This window comes from Telmatherina bonti (genome assembly GCF_933228915.1).
Source record: "Telmatherina bonti genome assembly, chromosome: 13".
Lineage (NCBI taxonomy): Eukaryota > Metazoa > Chordata > Actinopteri > Atheriniformes > Telmatherinidae > Telmatherina > Telmatherina bonti.
Genome location: NC_136611.1, coordinates 29,622,791 through 29,644,428, shown reverse-complemented (window position 1 = coordinate 29,644,428; position 21,638 = coordinate 29,622,791).

The window sequence follows — 21,638 nt, the reverse complement described above, 5'->3', positions numbered from 1 at the left end:
AATGTGCTGTAAAAAGCAGGTTTGATCTGAGGATTTTTGATAGGCATGTAGGGGAATTTAAAATTCTTCTTAATCATTTATCTAAAATTATATGTTCTAAAATAAGAGGATAATTTTTTTCAAGAAACAGGTTAGGTGCTATCTAGTGCATGTGAATGCAAAAAATGCCAGACATCTTAACGCATAAGCATGTTTCCTTAACTCTGAATACCTTCTTGCGACTGTTGTAGGACTGTATGCACCCCTACAAAAAAGATTCTGTTTGCACACAAACATTTTGACAGATTATATTTTGTAGTCAGAAAGTAGATAAATTTAAACATAAAATATTTGGAGAGCATATAGTGGATAAGATGAGAATATCTTTGCAGAAAACTGATAAATGTTGGGTGAGTGTGGTAAACCAAAAGAAAATATATCTCTTTGACTGTAAAAAAATATTACTTATCTGTTCTTATAAATGTTCTTCCAATATATATATATATATATATATATATATATATATATATATATATATATATATATATATATATATAATCTGTCTTCCACTTTTTATTTGTGAGTTCTGCTCTCCCTAAATTTGTCACATACCATCATATACCATCTTATACAACCATCACCACATCCCAAACTAACTGATGACCAAAGACTTCCTAATGCACAACAATGAGAACTTGGAAATATTTGCACACTTTTTGTTTTTGAAGAAAGCTGTAGGATTTGTGTAGTTTTTCACCTTGCAATAAAAACGGCATTTATTTGCCTCTGAAAAGGAAGTGGCAGAGCTTTTGCTTTTGCCAGTGTTTATTAGTCACCTTAGCAACTTTACACTAAAGATTCAGAATGGATTTTCACGATATTTTATTCTTTTTATGCACAGAATTTTTTTTTTTTTTTTTTTTTTAAATTAAACTTAGATTCTATTAAAATTTGTTGGTGATCCAAGTTGTGGGTTAGGGTTTGAATTATTCTTTCACATTGCAATATAGGGCCTTATCATATCCTGCCACAATAAATGTTCAGGGTACTTGGCCAAAAATGCAGAAGTTTCCACCAGGTTTTACAAGATATCAAACTCAGATCTGGATCTTGACAAAATTCTAGAAACTAGGATCCAGAAGAAGAAAATATTGGGGATCTTTGAAATTTTCACCACTATGAAAGAACAAACTGAAACATTAACATGCAACAAACACCACAATATAAGCAAGACCGTGTGGGGACATTATCATCCATTTAAAATGAATGTAGATCTAGAACATAGGGTGGAAATCACTATATGTGTGGAAGTGAGCTGCTTGGAAGGGATCTGTGGTCTCTGTGTGCTTTAATAGTTTATTTTTTTAGCACCATGTTAGGATCTCAAAGGTCAGTTTTAATCTTTGTATTCTTATTTAACAATTAGGATTTAAAATGCTTGAATGATATATAGTAGGCTGTCTCTAACAGCAGTTTGGATAGAAAGTGGTAGGTTACTGTAAGTTTGTATTTATGGTACATGAATTCATTCATTCATTCATTGTGCTTACAAATAAGGTTTATGTCAGTTTTTGCTGATGGCTGCCTTTTCTCACATCAAAAAATGTTACCTTGAATCTTGAAAGGACTCATGAAAGGAAATCTGGATAGCAAAGCTTTTTTTTTTTATATGATGCTAGAGATAAAGGCCTTAGATCAGTCAGAGTATGCTGATATTAATATCTCTGAGCCAAGTACAGAGGAAGACGTCAGAGGTTTTGCAAAGCCCTGAATTGTAAAATGAGTTGCAAAAAGGTGCAGTAGGGCACTGATATAACACCGTCTAGGGATTTTGTGTATCTAGACACCCATAATGAAAATTTAACTGTTATTGTGACCTGTGTATCATTTACACTTGGAGGCCTGAAACAGCTGAGTGACAAAAAAAGGGGAAGAAAAATATTTTATTTAGTCTCAGAAGAAAACTAAAACGTTGTAGTATTTTTTTTTTTTTTTTTAAATTAAAAACACTCAATATTTAATTATGATAAGAAGTTATTCCCTTGTTCTGGAAAGTGAGGAGTTCTGGCATGAATCATCTCCGGTACCTTTCTGTCTTGCATGAAGTCTCTCACTGAACAAACTGTTGTTCCTTTACCGTGTTGTGTAAAGTAAGTCAGGAATCTTCAACTATTTTCAGCAGCTTGTGAAGCATTTCTTCCTGGACAATCAGCTCCAGTGGCTCCAGAGTTATTCCCAGCTTTTTTGATAAATTTGTCCAGTATTTTTAAGACTCTGGCACTGACGCTGACACCCCAGCAGATGCTGTAAAACTGACTGATCTTTCTACAACAGACTTATAAAGTCTGATCTGAGCTTTGTTAGGAAGCAGGGTCTGCTCTGTCCTTTCTTGTAGATGGCCTCTGCATTGCATTTCCAGTCTAGTCTTTGTAGTTAAACTCTGAAACTCTTGTATCTCTCCACAGCCTCCCCCTGTTAGACAGTGTTTAGTTTCCTCTTGTTCCTCTTGAAGTCGACATTCATCTCGTTTGCTTTGTTTTTTTTTAAAGGTGAGTCTAGGAGACATCTTCAGCACAAAAAATTATGTCCCTTTTATTTAAACTTAGAACTGATTTCACATTGTGGTTGCATTTTTTATAGCCTACACTTTGACTTATAACTGCAGACAAATAAATGATACCAAAAAAAGGTCAGTTTTCCGTTTTTTTTAAAGAAAGGGCACCGCAAATTTGTAAGTCTTTTAAAGCTAAACGATGTTTTCATAGCTTACATTTAGACATGTTAATTCATGAAAACGGGTTCATGTCTTACATTCTATATTTTAGATATTTAAATGTCTGCAGCAATAAAGATGAAAAATGACATTACAAGTGCATCTCAGAAAATCTGCATATTATGAAAAAGTTCAATTTTTTTGTCACTCATTTCAGAATGTGAAAGCCATATATTATATAGTTTCATTACACCTAGACTGAAACATTTCAAACATTTATTCCTTGAAATTTTGATGATTGCGGCTTATAGATAATGAAAACCCAAAATGCAGTGTCTCAGAAAATTAGAATATTGTGAAAAACTTCAATCTTAGAAAGTCATGGTGTCACACCCTCATCAACTAATTAACTCAAAATACCTGCAAAGGTTTCCTAAACCTTTAAATGGTCTCTCAGTCTGGGTCAGATGACTTCACAATCATGGGGAAGACTGCTGACTTGACAGATGTCCAGAAGACGATCATTGACCCTCCACACGGAGGGAAAAATATAAAAGCAGCTGCTTGTTGACAGAGTGCTGAGTCCAAGCATATTAATGGAAAGTTGAGTGGAAGGAAAAGGTGCACCAGCAAAAGGCAGAACCGCAGCCTTGAGAGGATTGTGAAGCAACATCCATTCAAGAATTTGGGGAGCTTCACAAGAAGTGGACTGAAGCTGGACTCAGCACATCAAGAGCCGCTACACACAGACTGATCCTAGACATGGACTACAAATGTCCCATTCCTCGTGTCAAGCCACTCCTGAACCAGAGACAACAAAAGAAACATCTCACCTGGGCTAAGGAGAAAAAGGACTGGACTGTTTTTCAGATTAAAGCAAATTCTGCATTTCATTTGGAAATCAAAGTCCCAGAGTCTGGAGGAAGAGTGGAGAGGCACAGAATCCATGTTGCTGGAAGTCCAGTGTGAAGTTTCCACATTAGTGATGATTTGGGGAGCCATGACATCTGCTGGTGTTGGTCCACTGTGTTTTCTGAAGTGTACAGTCAACACAGCCGTCTACCAGGACATTTTAGAGCACTTCATGCTTCCTTATGCTGACAGACTTTATGGAAATTCTAATTTCATTTTCCAGCGGGACTTGACACCTGCCTACACTGCCCAAGGTACCAAAAGCTGCTTCAATGACCATGGTGTTACTGTGCTTGATCTGATCTCACCTGATCTGAACCCCATAGAGAATCTGTGGGGTATTGTCAAGAGGAAGATGAGAGACACCAGATACAACTATGTAGACCACCTGAAGGCTGCTATCAAAGCAACCTGGGCTTCCTTTACACCTGAGCAGCTCCACACGCTGATCGCTTCCATTACCACGCCGCATTGATGCAGTAATTCATGCAAAAGGAGGCCTGACCAAGTATTGATTGCATAGAAATGAACATACTTTTCAGAAGCCTGACATTTATGTTTAAAATGTCCTTTTTTTTTGTTGATCTTATGTGATATTCTAATTTTCTGAGACACTTCATTTTGGGTTTTCATTATCTATAAGCCGCAATCATCAAAATCTCAAGAAATAAATGTTTGAAATGTTTCACTCTATGTGTAATGAGTCTGATGCCAAAGTTGGAGATCTCTGATGCATCTTTTTTCATTTCACCGTACAGCTGTCCTTTGTTAAAATGAAATTTTCACTTGATTTTTATTATTTGATCCAGTGTACATGCTGTAAGGAGATCACAATGTCTGACTGTCTATTCTTGGGGTGGCAGCCCCCGGTCAGCCCTCTGGCTGTGCCCTGGTGGGCCTTGTGGTATGATTTATTTAAACATGCAAGCAAAAGTCAGAGGATCCTCAGCAGTAATGATCTATCCAGCCTGAATTGCTGTTGTGTTATTGTGCAAAACACACATGCTGTTATTAAAGTGTGTTGCTAATCCTAATTAGCTTGGTTGTCGAGCAAATACAATAATTAAATTTTACTAGTCTTTCGATTTGCAACTGGAATTCAGTAAATTCAAGTGTAATGTCATTCCCAGCTCTGAGGAACGACATTACATTATGAAGGTTAAATACCTTCATATAATCTCTGTTTTTATAATTATCTGATACAAATTGTGCCTTTGCAGACCGCTCATATTATGATTTTACAGTATGAACGTAGCTGAATAGTGCAATGCCTGAATTGTAATGTATCATTAAATTCTTCCACTATATATATACATGCAGTTCTGAGGAGACTGTTCAGGTGTTCAGGCACACCTGTGGAGCATAGGTTTGTGGGGTCTACAGCTGTGTTTGTAATTTCATCAGTGGAAGGTGAATTATCTACTGAAGTAACTCCACATATCAGCGTCGATTTGTTTCCAGTAATGTTCTGCATTCAGATGAAACGTTAGGTTAATCACCTCAGCTTTGCACGCACCGTGGTGTAGTTTCATGGTCAGTGTAGCATTTCATTACAGAATGTGCATGGAAATTACAGAGCTACAGCATTATTATGTAGCTATAACAATGCATTTGTCAATTCAGTTTGTGGCAAAATTGATGTGCTTCCCGCCCTGATGTGCGCAGTAAAAAGAATAAGCTGTGTTAAGAGGCGTACGTTTGGACTCGAATGAATTTGAAGGTAATTAAAAGTAAAATGCATCCCAGTCCAAATGAGTTGTTTCAAGGGAATTTACAGGCTATTTCTTGTGTTTGCTATCGAGATTGTGTTTGAGAAGTTCTTCTCTTGTGATGGATTATGTGTGAGGCTGTGTGTTTTTGCTACTGTGAGCGGACTAAAGTGGTGTGTGATAGTGAGTGGCCAGGGGAAAGCCAAGCTGGACCCAGAGTGAATAGTCCTTCTGTGGGAAAAGCACCTGCAGTGCTCTGCCTCCTGCTCCTGGAGCGATTAACATTCACCTCCAACCTCCCTGGCCTTCCCACTCAACAGTCCCTCGGCCACCCATCCTGAGTCTACTCTGTTGGCTTGGCACCTGCGCTGCTTTTCCGATCCTGCGAAGCCTATAACTCATGTCTTTGTTTGGACTGTCACCACAGTGTGACTACAGAATGAAAGGTTTTATCTACTTTCTGTAAAAGGTTAAATTTATAGGTTTATTATTATCATTCATTCATTCATTTTCTCAACCGCTTAGTCCAATAAAGGGTTGTGGGAAGCTGGAGCCTATCCCAGCAATCATTAGGCGAGAGGCAGGATATAGCCTGGACAGGTTGCCAATCCATCATAGGGCCAATTATTATTATTATTATTATTATTATTATTATTATTATTATAAAGACTTACACGATCACTTTGTATTTGACCTTTAGTTATCAAATAGAATGACCGATGATGCTGTAATGGGAGGTCTGCAGATCAGTCTAAAAGTTTTTATAGGTTCATTTGAAGCTGGTTCAGTATCAACGATGACTGATCTGTGCTGTTAACATGACTTAAAATAAACTTTTTCTTTAGTTTCTTCTCATAACTAAAACACAAGAATATTGTGGCCGGGAAGTCGTGAATCATCAAGGCTCAAAAAGGCCATTTTTCACGCTGAGCGACTTTGGTTAAGGAAGAGAAATTTGTTGTCCTACTACTATTAAAAAAAAACGAAAAGCAGAGTAAGCTTAGAGCGGTGATGTACTGTGTCATGCTACATTGCCTGTGTGTTTTTTTTTTTTTTCAGATTACCTTATAGTTAAGTGATTTACTCTTTAAGCTGAAACTAAGTGCATAGATGAGTGAAAGTCATTAGCTTCTTGTGCAGTCATTTTGTAAGATATATTCTCACATCACTAAGCCATAGATTAATTCCCGGGTCATGAGATCATTAAAAACCCTCCAAATATCCCTGAGATCATTTTATTCGTTAAAACCACAAATATACATGTTAAAGATGCACACACACCAATTCAGCTTTAACTCCAGCATCTCTGTTAATACCTCTGACAGTTTTTTCAGGCTACACTCGGTTGCTATTATTACAAGTCATATTCTCCATGGGATTAATGTTTCTCTCGATGTGTTTTAGTGTCCTTTGCTGAAATTGCAGGGTCAGTGCAGGCGACTCTCTTCTACTAGATGCATGATGATGGTTGTGTCAAAATTGGTTTTAAATCAGATTTTCTCAGCATCATTTCCTCACCCGATTGCTGGGACCTCGGTTGGCGTTGTTATTAGAATATCAACTGGCCTGAGCTTTGCAGAGTGCTGAATCGCTGATAATCCACTCTCCTTCCTCACACCCTCCCTGTGTCAGGCAGTACATTAATAAAACACTGATTGAATTCCCCTCCTGAAAATTCCCAAAACTTGCCCTCCTTCACACTTGCTCCCCCTTCTTTGTCAATAGACTGAAATTGCTTTGCATCTTCATGTTCACATCTGCAAACCCCCACAAACACAGAGCTATTCTCAATATTGTGGCCGAGTGTATTGTAACTGGATGTTTTATTTGTTCGCTGCCAGCTGATACCAGCTATACAGAACCACGTCTGCCCGTCTGCTCATCTCTCTGGCTGTCCGCACTCTGAACCACACCTCTTGCACTCACAAGCTATGGGTCTCTGTGCCACAGGAGGATTAGCCCCACCCTCTACATTCTGGTGTGCCTTGATTATGTCCAGGGATAAGAGCTGCTTAATTGTAATCACTGGAGCTGCCTTGAACGGTGTAAACACAGGAGCATGGATCAGTCAGGGTCACATGCTGAAGGAAAATATACTGTAGAGTATGAATAAGCAGCAGTCCTGCTCCTACACCTCCTACTTCTGTCTGTCCCCTCAAAGAACGGTACATTTCAGTTAAATATATCTAGGCCTGTTTTGGCTTGTGTGTTATAAATGCCATGAATCGTGCATGCATCCACCATTTACAGTTGAAGTTACAAGGTTTCTAAGTATTATTACTGCAGTTTATTAAAAGTTTCAACACCTCAGCAAAGTCACGAGTTTCATTTATTCACTTGTTTCATTTTAAGAATTTTCTCTATTCAGTCTTGAATTTACTTGAACCCAGGAAACCTGGAAAATCTCTCTTCTGCAGAGTCACCATGTCTGTTACTTTGCTGCTGTGTTTTTGCCAATAACAATGAGACGGATTAATAAGTTTTGAATTAACTTTTGAGCAATATGAAAATTCCTGTTTATCAAATTGCAGCAATTTTTTTTGCTGCTAATTTTTTTATTTATTTTTTTTATGTTATTCTTATTTGTTATTTGCTCTGGAGCTTGAGAGTGGTAATGAAATTGGCTCATGATTGAATGACTTCCTGCAGGGGGACAAAGCACCTGAACAGTACCAACAATTTGTTCGCTTTAGCAAGTAATTGCTTCTCAGTCGCTCCATAAATATTCTGATGGAGTTTGATTAAAGAGTCAAACACTTTATTCCTGTGTCTCTGCAGCATCTGCACGGAGACTGTCTGGAATCAGCCTGCCAAGGTCTTTGCCTTCTCCCACCATCTGGAAAGCAGGGCAGTGAAATATGTCTTAGCTATTTGCGGTGAGCTCATTTTGTGAAGATGCTGCATTGTTTTTCCTCTTGACTTTTTTTCCCCTTCAAGTCACTCTGATATATTGTTGGTCTCTGAACTTCTGCATTCATTTTAAATAACTTCCGTCAGCTTTAGGATTTTGCAGTTCATCATTTAGTCTCTGCTTTTTCCCATAGCCGTCATTGGACTCATCCAAAAAGTGAAGGTCAACAGTAAGATACAGTGTGGGAAAACTCTGTCCTTTTGAACTTCCTACTATGTACTGGCCCAACCCTCTAGAGAGTACAACCTTATGTCTGTTCCACTGAGAAAGGCATCTTTATGCTCTATGCTTTATGTCTGATAATGATTTTACTGGAGTATGGCTAACGGCAGTGTAGCAGCACAGTTTGACCATCTGGCATTTTGGTCCTGTAAAACCTGGGATCAGGTCTCAGACGACCTTTCCTTGGACTGTACCATCACAGCCAATTACTGCTTTATTAGCGTCAACTTGCAATGCACTTTGCCCCAATTTCAGCTCCACAATGTTTGGATGTTAATCTCTGGAAGTAATTAGTGTAGTTTCTGTAATATTACATGTATCTATGTAACAAATATAGCTGAAGTTTTCACAAATAAGCTTTTGTTCCCTGCGGGAGATAAGGAGCAGATATAAGAAACTGCAGTGAGAAACGACTTGAAATGGGGAAAGTATGTCCAAACACAAAAAGGACTCATTAACATTTAATATGTACAAATAGAAATCCAAAAAAACAAAATAAAATGTGCTGATTTTTTTTTAATTAGGTCAACTTCTTGAATTGAACTTACTTGTTTTTCTGACAGTTTTGATTAAACATATATAGATTTAAAGGATTAAAAGATGGATTTTCTTACAGCAGCTCAGAGCCATGCTACTGTTTGTCTCCGGCTTTCTTTCTCTGCACTATAAGCTTAACCTAGTTTCATCACAGAGCTATTAATCTAATGTATAGCTGAAACTAGCTGTGCTATTTTTCAGTAAATCCAGGAAATGTCTGGTAAAGCCATCAGACGTAACAGCAGATGAGGTGAAAAGGGTGAGGGAATTTTTGTTCAGCTTAACGAAACAGCAAAGGTGCTGCAAAAAAAAAGGCTTTTTCTCTCTTCTTTTTTTTTTATGTTAATTGAGCTATAAAGATAATTTTTTTGTCCCTTTTTCACATTCAGGCCCAGCACCTGATTTTACTGGCATGAAGGAACTGGACTTGAAAGGACATGCAGAGAATCAGGATCAGGCAGGGACAGTTTTAAACTAGAAAGCAAAAAAATTACCTTATGTGTGTAAATGTACGGTGATTCTGTGTGTGAGAACCTAATTAGAGATTTAGATACTGAAGGTATTTCCTCTCACAGCACTTATGTTTGCTCTCTCACTGCGCTAAGCCATTTGGTTTGCCTGAACATACACAGATGGTATAATTGAGGTTTGGAAGGTAAGAGAGAATGCATTAATCAATTTTGGGGAATTTAATTGAGAAAATCATTGCAGAAATAGTCCCAGAAATTATGCATTAAGGACGTAATGAGATCATTCACATATAATGTCTTTTGGAAGTGGGTGTTGCCATACTTTTAATGAGTTTAAATGAGTTATAAAGACAACAGTTCAGTAAAGACTCTTGTTTTGGCTGCATTAATCTTAATTTGCACATACAAAAAGGATGATTTTTACATACCTGGACAACAAGCAGGAGCTCATTACTTTGGCTTTGCATTTTACGGGCAAAAAAACTTCATGCTCACACAGCTTGATATGTCCTTGCATGTGTTCCAAATGGTCACGTGATTATGCAAGTAAGCCCAAACATTATGTACAAGAAACTGAGACATAGCCACCTGTTGGTGCCACTAGACATTAGACCTGATATGCAAAGTATGGCTGCAACTAACGATTATTTTAATAGTCGACTAATCTGTAAATAATTTTTTCGATTAGTCACGATTATTTCTGTCATGCCCAGCATCTGTGCTTCCAGTTGACGCAGCTCTTTTTACTGGTTCCAGTATGTTTTACCCCACTCTCTTCATTTGCATCATATGAATGTCGCCCTGATTCCCAGTAAGTCACAACATGATGTTCTTTAGTAAGTTAAAAGAACGACTCCTGAACCAGCTGAATATTAAATTTAAGCTCAACAGCTTACTACTAATTTATTTTGAAACATCCAAACTCATATCCAAGTTGTACAGAATTTGCCTAAAAAGGAAAACAAAATCAATAAAATAATTTAACATCTTAATTTTTGTAGAATTGCATTGAAATGATTATTTACCTCTTGAAAAAGTCTGTTTTGTAGGTAAACAAGTGTCAGAATCCTTTAAAACATTCCTGAATCCAAATGGTGATTTGGATTACCATCAGAATTAAATCACTTCTTTCTTTTCACATTTCCAACAACTCCTGAAAATTTCATGAAAATCTATCCATAACTTTTTGAGTGATCTTGAACACAAACAAGCAGATAAACGCAGGTAACAACATAACCTCTTTGGCAGAGGTAACAGCACATCACTACTCGGTATGCTAACTTTGCCATCTGGAATGCTGGAAACCATTTTGTTTTAAATGGTTATGCATGACTGTCGTGCTGCCGTGGTACACCAACTCTGCGTGGAAGACGACACATTTCACCTGTTTAACTTTGTTTAGCGTGAAATATCCCCAAACTTTGGACATAGGTTGCGCTGCCATCAGTTTGTTCTTCGTTGTTTAAACAAAGACGCTGCACAAAATTAAAAGACCGCCCCCAGCACTTCCTGTGGTGCTTTGCGTCATTTGCTTGGTGTTTAGAGTTCTTAAACTGTCTTAAAAGCTGTGGTTGGTAAATGGCATTAAGTCGCCTGGCGGGTTTTATTAGCAAAGTTTTTACGGGCGTTTATAACGCGACGTGTCGACAATGAAATTTTGCGTTGATGAATTTCAATTGACTTTGTCGACAAATCTTTGCAACCTTAATGAATGACATTACAGTAAGGTTGAGACATTAATCCAAAGTTTTATCTGTCTGTTTCACATCTAAAAGGTGCATTGTCACAACCATTTCCAGGTATTATTTGTAAAAAAGCAACATGAATGACAGTAGACCTCATGAAATGGTAAATATGTGTTGGTAAGGAGTCCTGCATGAGACCCCTTCTACACTGACAAAAACATGCACAGCACAACATTATGTACCAGCACTTGTGCAGAAATATGACAGTTCATGCATCCATGATCTGTACGTCTCTTATGTTCAACAACTCTTCCCAACAGTTTCCATGTCAGGATCTGCTGTTCCATTCAAACTGTGAAAGCAACATTTGCAGATAGATCCTACTTCTTGCTGCACTCACGGCTTCTGATTTTTGTGTCTGTAAAAAACAATACATGCCCACAGTAACAAAACAAACAAGGTGGTTTTCTCATAATGGCAGATCAAGTGTGATTGAAGTTGATTAAAACATAAAACAAACAATTTTCTCACACATAACTAGTGAGGAGAAAATCACTCCAGAAATCCCGCTGTGTTTTAGTGGGTGGTCTTCCACTGTCACACACTTGATGTCCTATCCACCTCCCCATGGGGTCTAAATAAGCTGGATTTTAACCATATACAGCTCCGTATTTAACTGGAAAATAGTGTCTAGTAACAAACGAGTGCTCTTTCTCTTGAGTCTACATGTAATTACTTTTTACATTATTGGAAAAGTGTGATATTTGGTAAACAGCTACAACCTTTTTATATCTATTTCCATGATGTGGCCAACGTGACACCTAATTTATGCAGCGGTCATGTGAGACAGCCTCATGAAGAGGCTGTCAAATAAAGACAGGAAGATGTTTTTCTCCCCTACTTAAGAACTGGCAGCAAATATAAAGGGACACTGTCACAACATGAATGTGGCGAAAAGGGATGCCAGCGTATTCATCAATGCCAGGCTTTATGTGTGCAGGGGTTTTTGATGTGCAGGGCTCACGCTGCAGCAATCCTCTGAAAGCCAGGAGCCTTGCCCAGCTGGGACCGAGTGACGGTGGATGCAAACTGCCTTTCCTGCCTCCTACTGCAGAGTGTTCTTCAAGCACTCGGAGAGAATTCACTAAAACATGGATATCAGCAGTACACATTATGAGGGATTTTGCTCAATAGAAAACACTTGTTTTAGGTTTATAAAACTTAATTGGGGAACAGTTTTAAATGCTTTTTGGGTGCTTGTTTATTTATTAATTTTTTCATCTTTTTTTTTTTTTTTTTTTTTTCGTCTCGTCCAGCATTTAAGCAAGCAGAATGATTTTCTGGATGCTGTGTTCTGCTGGGCAATTTTACTTTGCCAAGATGAACTCTGATCCCTTTGATATTCTGGATTCTTATTTTATTTTTCTATTTATTTTACATAATTGTTTGCATTACAAAGTTTGTACTGCTGGACCGGACTGGAGAGGATAGAAGAGGGACAGAAAGAGAATTGAGAAGAAGAGAAAACAGAAAAACACCTCGTAGAGAGAAAAAGAGAGAGAAAGACATTATTAATGAAGCATGTTTTTCATTTTGCCACTTTTCCCCATCATTTTTGAAATGTAGATGTCTCACCTTCGTTGTCCAGGGAAGAGAGCATGAGAATCTGTACTATCCAGTGTTGTGGTTGGAATGAAATCAATTCAGGCTGCTGCAGAGCTTTGCAGCATGGAGGGCAGCATTGCAGTGAGTACGAGGCTCTTTCAACCATGGGACCAGATGTACTGCACTAATGTTCGTACTACTGACAGAGTAAAATGATTCTGAAGAGGAGACAAGTCATGTGAGACCATGGGACAAATTATGCTTCGTCAGCAATCAAGTCCAGTTAATTTGCCTAAATTCAATCGCTGATGATAATTCTCAACCAGAAAAAGCTCGGCTAAGCCTTTTTGTGCCCTACTTTGATAAGTGAATAAATTCAACCATGTTTTCCTTAGTTGTTGCTATGAGGGTCTGTGCTAACGTGCCACCGCCCCCTTATTTGCTGGAAACACAGTAATCTTCTTATTCTATTAGTACCCCTGCTTCAGAGAAACAGTTCCAGGAAGTCCTGTCCAGACTTCTGCTGTGTGACGCTTCATTTGTGCTAAGGTGCGAGGATTGGGTTGTCTTTGCACTTAGTACCTGTCAAAGGTACTGGTACTATATAGAGAAACTGTGTCCAACTATTGACTGGTACTGTATGCTCACTAAAGTCATACTGAAGCAACACCACCACAAAGGATTGTAGGAGCTTGCAAGCAACATCATAATGTGAAATGATGCGTATCAACGTATGCAAGCCAAATCTGCATCTCTGTGCCTGTGTGGTAACTAGAACCAGAGTGATAGTGCTGCATCTGCAGACAACCTCTTCTTCCATTTCACTTTGATAGTGCTGCAGGCCTGCGGGTTGTTGCTGTTTGAAGAGAGACGGGTGTTCATGCTGCAGCTTCAACCCAGCCATACATGATTTGGTCTGGATGTTCAAATGGGAAAGATGGCAGTGATGGGGAGAGATATGAAGAAAGAAAAGGGAAACATTTTGGAATTAATGAAGTATGGGTTGATTTAATCACACATTATTTCTTGGCATTACTGTTGTTTGTGTATTTGTTGGAAGAAGCATAGAACTGGAAGACTGGAAGCTGCTTAAAGACAATATTCTCTCAATATGATACAGAAGACATTCAACAGTCTCAACCTCTGATAATCAAATCTAACCTTGGTAATGTAACTGCTCTAATCTCTAAACACAATTCACTGTAAATGATGCTTTAAACAGATCACAAGATATGACTTTTCTCTGTGTATTCATGTGTTTGTATGTAGAAGATCTGCAGAGATGTAAAGCATCTAGTTTATACACCAAAGGCACATATTCTCTCCAACAGTGAACTGTTCCTGAACGGCCCCATGCAATGCCTTTATCAACCTTTTTTCCAGTTATTAATCTGCTCTAAAACAATTTCTGAAGATGACTCATTCACTGTCACATTTACTTTGTGGATCAGAAAAATGAATATGACAAAAAAAACAGCATTAAAAAATTAGCAGCTGAAACCTCTGAAAGATATTGATGCTGCTTTTTAAGATATTGATTGTAGTGATGGGGCTGTGGGATGTCACTGCAAAACAAGCTGAAAGATGGAAGAAAACTCAATAGAGTGGAGTTGGGTTATAATTCTTTTCAGGTTTATCTCCACGAACACGTGGTTGACATGTGATCAATTGTTTGGATTGATTTGATCCAGATGCTGTGTCCTGGATGCTGTCTTTTTAAGAGCACTGTACTCATTTTTTTAAAAGCAGTATGGGTAAAAAAAAAACAAAACAAAACAAAAAAAATGCAGACTGAGAAAATGAGATGGATAAGATGGCACTAAATGACTCATTCCTCTATATGCTGATAAGAGTACAGTATGTCATCCTGTCACAAACACCCTCCTCATCCCATCCCCCTGTTTTTCATCGGAGTCTAACAGATGCTAGCACCATGCAGGGAGTACAGGAAGGAGCAGAGACAAAGCTCTGTGGGAAGGACAGGAGAAGGATGGTGGGGCTGGGGTTCAGGGGCTGATGTGAGTGTCATGCCAGCGACCTATCCCTTGGTGTTACTGGCAGAGGACAAAGCCATCTTCATAATGGACCCAGTTTGCCAAAAACAGGATGGAAAATCATGCAGTGAGCTCGGTTAAAGTTGATGTATTTATTGAAATGCATGGGCGACCCCCCCCTTCTTCAAGGTCTGAAACATCAATATCTGTGCAGCTGAAATCCCTTGTTGTCTCTCTGAGCTTTTTCAAATCATCACTCATGAATTTGAGTTAAACATCTGAGTTAAATAATCCATAAATAGTGAATAAAATCCAAGCAGCAGTCACCTCTATATGCTCTGCTTTCTAAATCTAGAATGACCACATCTGTAGAAATAACAACCCAGATCTGCAAGTCTCTTTGTCTTAATCTGGTGTTTTGTTTTCTTTCAGTTCCAGCAGGTTGTTTTGGTTTCTGCATGTTTACTGCAGGCAGACAAATTTGATCCATGTGCACAGAGACCCAGAAGGGTGTTCTGAGAGGTGATTTAATAACAGAAAGTGATTTGATTTGATTTTATGGTAAGGGTATGTTTCTCTTATTTCTTTCCACTCATCCACTCGAGTTTAAACCAGAAACTTGCCTAATGGTTTATTTTTCAAATAAATGGCATGAAACTAATTACAACTTTCTGGAAATCCTCAAAGAGGTAATGAGAAATGTAATAAGAGGCTTGTTTTTTATAGTGTTAGTAAAAAAAAGACTATCCCAATATTTCAAACTATTGTGCATACATATATTTCACTTGTAACAAGCCTGATTTTATTTACATTTCTTTTCTTCCAAAAAGAAATCTATCTTAGCTGTGACCTCATTTCTGACCTTTTGAAACCTTTGCTAAGTCTCAAGATTAAAATAAACGTAGAATAATGGTTTTCATGGGTCTATGTCATCATAACCCCTGTTTGAATTTGAATACTGAGTTGGATTAGGCGCCACAGCTTCGGTGTAACGTGGCAGGACTTTTCCTACTTCTGGCACAAACACACTTTGCTCCATTACTATTAAACCCCAAATGTTCCTTTGCCTCAGCTTAAATACCAAACACTTTAAAAGTAATTAGACTAATGATAAGAGATACAACTCCAATTACCTCACATTCTTGCTGAGATACAAGGGAGGTCAAGTGTTTGAATCCTCCAAATGTCAAGATGTTTGCAGAATGGCAGGATTATTAAGGGCAGCCAAGGTATAATCATTTCACCTGAAGATTAAAAAGATAAAAGATTAGCTTTGTCATTGCACATCTATGCTATATTTGTTTGACTTTACCGCCTTGATGAGATTATTGCTGGATTACCAGATATACATCCATTTATATTAAATTACAGTGCAGCCAACTGTTTCTGAATGCAGAGAAATGCAAAAGTGTTTTAGCCAAGAATTGTGGCAGTAATGGCTTCAAATAATCTCCAGTTTCAGTGTAACTGTGTATGTTAATGTGCTGTTTTCTGTTTATGATGCACTGCACACAGTGGCTGGAAAGGATATTACAGAAATCATTTGACTGGCTGCAGGGAATTAAGTTTGACATTATTTCCAAATGTCATGCCATCTTCTTGCAGGTCCCTACTTGCAGCTCCTGCTGGGTCTCCAATCTGCATTCAGCTGTTCAGGGCAGGATATGAATATTTTGAGAGGTGCTTTTGCATACAGAGCTGAGGAAGCATAAACATTCTTCTTAATTATAACATTTGGAAAATTATGCCAAAAGGCAGTGGACTTTTGCAAGAAGACACTGCAGACAAATGATTGACAGTGCATCAAGAATGCAATGGCCAGGCCTTTACTATGTTCCCTGGTTGTGATGAGAGCTCACCCATCTTCCTCCCCCTCACTTCCTCCTCCCTGTTCTATCCTAATCTGCTCTTTTATGGGTCTCAGCCCACGGCATCTTAAACCCCTCCATCTTTAACAGCTGCTGAGGACAGGGAGGTGGAGGGAGATTAAATGAATGTTTGCAGCCCCCTGAATGAATCCCACGTGCCTCACTGCCTCTAGCCCCTACAAGTGTCTTTGATCCGGGTATATTTTCCAACACAGTTGAGTCCCACTGGATGCAAGGGGGCTCCTACACATACAGACCCTTTTTAAACTTCAAGCAGGGTGTTGAGCTTCTCATCATTGTTTAGTTCAGGACAAGTGAAATGCTTTTCTGCTTTGAAACACCTTCATTCAGAGCTGATTGTGATCCAGATGTTTTTTTTGTTTTTTTTTTTCTTTTTACATTATACTGTAACTATGGTTGTCATGGCAGCTTGAAAACAAATGCAGAGTAAAATCATCACTAAACCTCTAAAGAGTTCTTCATATTACCTTTTTTTATGTTAATTATAGCCTGGGATGGCCCTGGATGACACAGCTGAATGTGAATTGCCTGTGCTTTACCCTGCACTCCAATGAACACAGAAACATTACCAGGAGAGCTATAGTCCCATTCTCTGTAGTGCTTTTATTCAGGCTCTTTTTGTAATCCAGATCAGACTGCCCTGCACCAAAATGCATCCATGTTGCAAACCTAGAAAACCATATGAGGATGAAGTGAATATCAAGTTGTAATAATTCCATTTTGAGCCAAGAAATACCACTTTTCCATTTCAATGTATGAACATTTTTGGCAGAGCAAAGCCTCACCAGCAGTGGAAACTACGGCAGTGCAGAAAAAACTCTCTGCTGTCGAGCTGCTGTAACCCTGGTAACGTAAAGTGGGAATTGGAGAATGGTTTGTAGATTATTTACAGTGAGCAACCACTAAGTTAATACAGTATGTCTCTCACGTGGGCATTTTTCACATTTGGGCTATGAGCAAGCCTCCTGTGGTGTTTAATTTCTATTTCCCCACAACTAAAGTGACTCTTGGTATCGGGGGAGGATTATGTGACGATTCAGCATTCAGTGCAGTGCAAAATGTTGCAGTCACTACCATATCAGTAAAAAGGGTTAGAAAACTCTTAAAAACCTTTTTTCTTAGCTTTTAATGGCTTTTTCTGTTTCTTCTCAGACTTGCTGAATGGCTTTGATTTCTTTGGAATTATGGATCTTTCATATCTGAGCACTATTCGAAGCACCATTATTGATGTCCGCACTACTGCTGGCTTTGAAGCTTCTCTCATACAGCACATTTTCCCAGGTACCTCTCGATGTTATGTGTGCAATACTGGTGCATTGTTGCATATTGCGTGGGCTTACATACAGTATGTAATCACAAACACACACACACACACACAGAGCACATGCTAATGCCTCAGGTATTAGTATGTAAGTTGAATATGTAAGTTGAATATGGAAGCCGGCTGTCCTCGTCTTTGTTTCATATCAGGCTCACTTCCATGCATGACACTTATATTTTTCAATTTTTTTCCTTCACCGTGCAAAAGATTTTTTCTTAGAAAAACAAACAAACAAACAAACAAAAAATAAACAAATACAGCAACTTTGTTTTTGTCTCAAAATGATCATTTTCTATTGTCAAAATATTTGACCCAATAGTGTTTTAGCTGCAGTTCAGATCTTTACATGCTGTGAACAGTTTTGCAGTGCAACACCAAGAAGAATATCCACACAATGCGTTGCTTCAAAGCCCTAAGGATTTCCCTGTCTGGAGGATTACATGGAGCTCATGCCTGCACTCATCTGTCTGTCTTCTTCTTTATAGTAGATCCTGAGAGTTATCAGGTTAGACAAACCCATGATCGAGAGGATCTTTGCTTTTCTGACACATTAATGAGTGATTACCACAGCTATATTCAGCACTATAAGTAAACATAAAAACTTTGCGTCTTATTTGGAGTTAATGCCCCTTTGCTGCCTGAAAGAGAAGAATTTAATCCCTTTTTGTCTACCTTTCTACTTTTTCAGATCACTTTGCCAAGGATTTACCACTGAGCATTAGAAACCACGGATGTTGAGCCTGATTAGTGAAGCTCATCTGTGACAGATAGATTGTGGGAATCTGGTCTTTTTTGAGTATTTGAGGTACATTACAAGCATTCATGTTGTCTTTGTGCACTTTGCATGTCTTCCACTTCACTGTTAGCATCATAACTAAACTAGACTTGTCAGTAAATATTGCACTTATTGCTTTTTATTTTTTCTATGAATATATGGATATGTATTTGTACATATGCAAACATTTTAGGTGGTTTACTGTGTTCACACAGAAATTTATAACCAGTTGTAATTATATGGTTAGAACATGGGTCTATTCTCAACAGGAAGTAATGGTGATGATTGTTTACTGACAGTGGAGAAGAGGTGTAAATAAGCTTCTTCCGACTGCTTTTTTGAGCATGTTCAGTATGATGACTGTTTTTGGTCTTATTTTAGGTTTTGTTGTTTTTATTTTATAACCGTGAAAGCAAAGAGTTGTTTTCAGCAGGATTGGTTTGTCTGCCTGTTTATCTATTAGCAACATAATTTAGAAAGTTATAAAGAAATTTTAATGAAACTTTCAGGAAGTGTCAGAAATGAAATAAAGAACAAGTAATTATATTTTGGGGTTATCTGGATCACTGTCTGGATTCAGGCATTTTCAGAAGATTCTTTACTACAATGATTCAACAGATAATACCCAGAATCATTGGCAAAAAAAAAAAAAAAAAAGACAGCGGCTTTTTACCAAAAAGCCAGTGTCGTGACAATAGGGCAGGAGTAATGATGTCTTTTCCTTTTCTTACAGTCTCTAGCTGCAGCCTTTTTCCGGCTTTGGCTGAGACAGACCAGACTGGAATAAATTGATATAAAGAGAATTACAGACATTGAGCCATGATTGTAAAACTACTGTAACTGTTTTGTTATGAAAGAGAATTAAAAAAAAAACAAGATTTGACAACACGGTTAATGTGCTTATCAAATGCAAAATTTGAGTAGAAAATCGTCCCAACATTCCTGGCTTGTTCATGCATACAAACTGACAAAGTGACTTTGGTTTTACCCTCATTTAACTGAAGATTTTAATTATTTCTTTATTTCTCACATGGTCATACAAAAGGTAAAATAAGACTTTACAAAAAAAAAACAAAAACAAAACAAACAGAACACCATGCTCGAAAAGGAGCAGAAAAAAGAAAATTTCTTGGAATATCGCCCCCCCCCCCCCCCTTTTTTTTTTTAAAGAAAACATAACACACCAATAAATGGTTATTGGTTTTCTTAGCGATACTCAATGAACGAAGACAAAAAAATCATTATCATAGCATAACATGCCATATGTCTTATTGTTCACTTTATAGATGAATAATTTTCCACATTTTAATTGCTTGTTATAATGTATCTTCATATTAGTCTTTCATTAGATTCTAAGTGGTGGTTCTGTTACAAAGTTTGGTAAGAATTACAGTATCTTTTAGTAAAATACTCTGAAACAGAATAAACAGCAGTGTTTTAGGGCATTTTATAACAATTATTTGGTTAATCGGACACTAAGAAAGTATGTTTACACATGGTCAAATAAGCAGCACTCAAGGACATCTTCAGAGTTTGCATAATCTCCGACTCAGTAATAACAGCAAGACATGTAGCTGGAAGGATGTAATAGCAAGGCTGGCAATGCTGCAAATGACCAAAGGGATCCTGCAGGATTCTGTGTCAAGGTTGGGCAGTGAGTGCATTAGTCAGGGGAAAGGTCCACTCTATGCTTGCTACACACTCCATGGTTGTGAATATTCTTTACCAAAGAATGAATAACAACAATGATGGGAAAATGTGTTCTCTGGACATGCAAAAGCAGTTTAGACCAACACATAAAAGCACAAGCATGCAGTTGTAATATAGGCTAAATTAGATTTGCCTTAGTTTGGAGGTTGTTTTTTCATTTCTTCAGTGAATGCATGCCAACACTGGATGCTTTTAAATGTTCTGATTTACATTTCATGCAGGTGTTTAATGGAACAGTCTCCTTTCAGAGCAAGTTGTAGAGATGGATGTGTGCATTGATATCTTTCTCTCTCTTCTAACTTCTCTCTCTTAAAGTCATCCATGTGCTCAGACACACCCACCCACACATGTTAACTAATTTAGACATGAAAGCCTGCTCTGATGTTCAGTTGTGCAGCAACTGAATGCACTTCTTGTGCCTAATGGATTGTTTTATTTAGATATTTCAGTTTGGGTGTCATTTGCTAAACATTACTTCATAACTCTGTGATGATGGCAGCCTTGCCTCCTGTGACCATATCTTGTTCTGACTAACAAACATATTATACAACCTTTTAGTTAAAATGTGGTAAAATGATTTGATTTTGCTGTTTTGCATGGCTTATACTTTTCTTTTGTTTCTTTCAGGAAGGCTTGAGATATTTAAAAGAAATTCACATAGTGCTTAAAGATTTACGCAAATAAAAAAAATAGAGGAGGAAAAAAAAAGGAAACAGGGAGCAAAATGCTGTACATACAAAGTTTTGTCTTCTTCTTTTTCAGTATGGGACATTGTCTTTCTGACAGACCTCTGTAATCCCAAAGCTGTAGACCAATCGCCGATGTGGCTCAAAGCCAGTCACTTTGCTCTGGCCTTCACTGACAAGTCGTTTAGCCACGCTGACCACAGCTCTGTTTGTCCAGCAGCCATCAGTGTGGCCTGTCTGGAAATATCAAGGTCAGGCTGAGATACTCCGCGGTGGTTTTTAGGGCACGACACACACCAGAACTGCTGTAGAAGGGAAATCTGGTTCAGACAGCAAACGAAGGAGTGTATCTGTGTGTGTGTGTGTGTGTGTGTGTGTGTGTGTGTGTGTGTGTATGGGGAAGCTACATCTCTTGTTCCATATATCCAGAGTGTAGACCCAAACAAATGATCCTGATGAGGTGATGAGATTTCTCTTGCATGCCTGTCTGTTGGACCTGCAGGAGGCACCATGCAGTTAC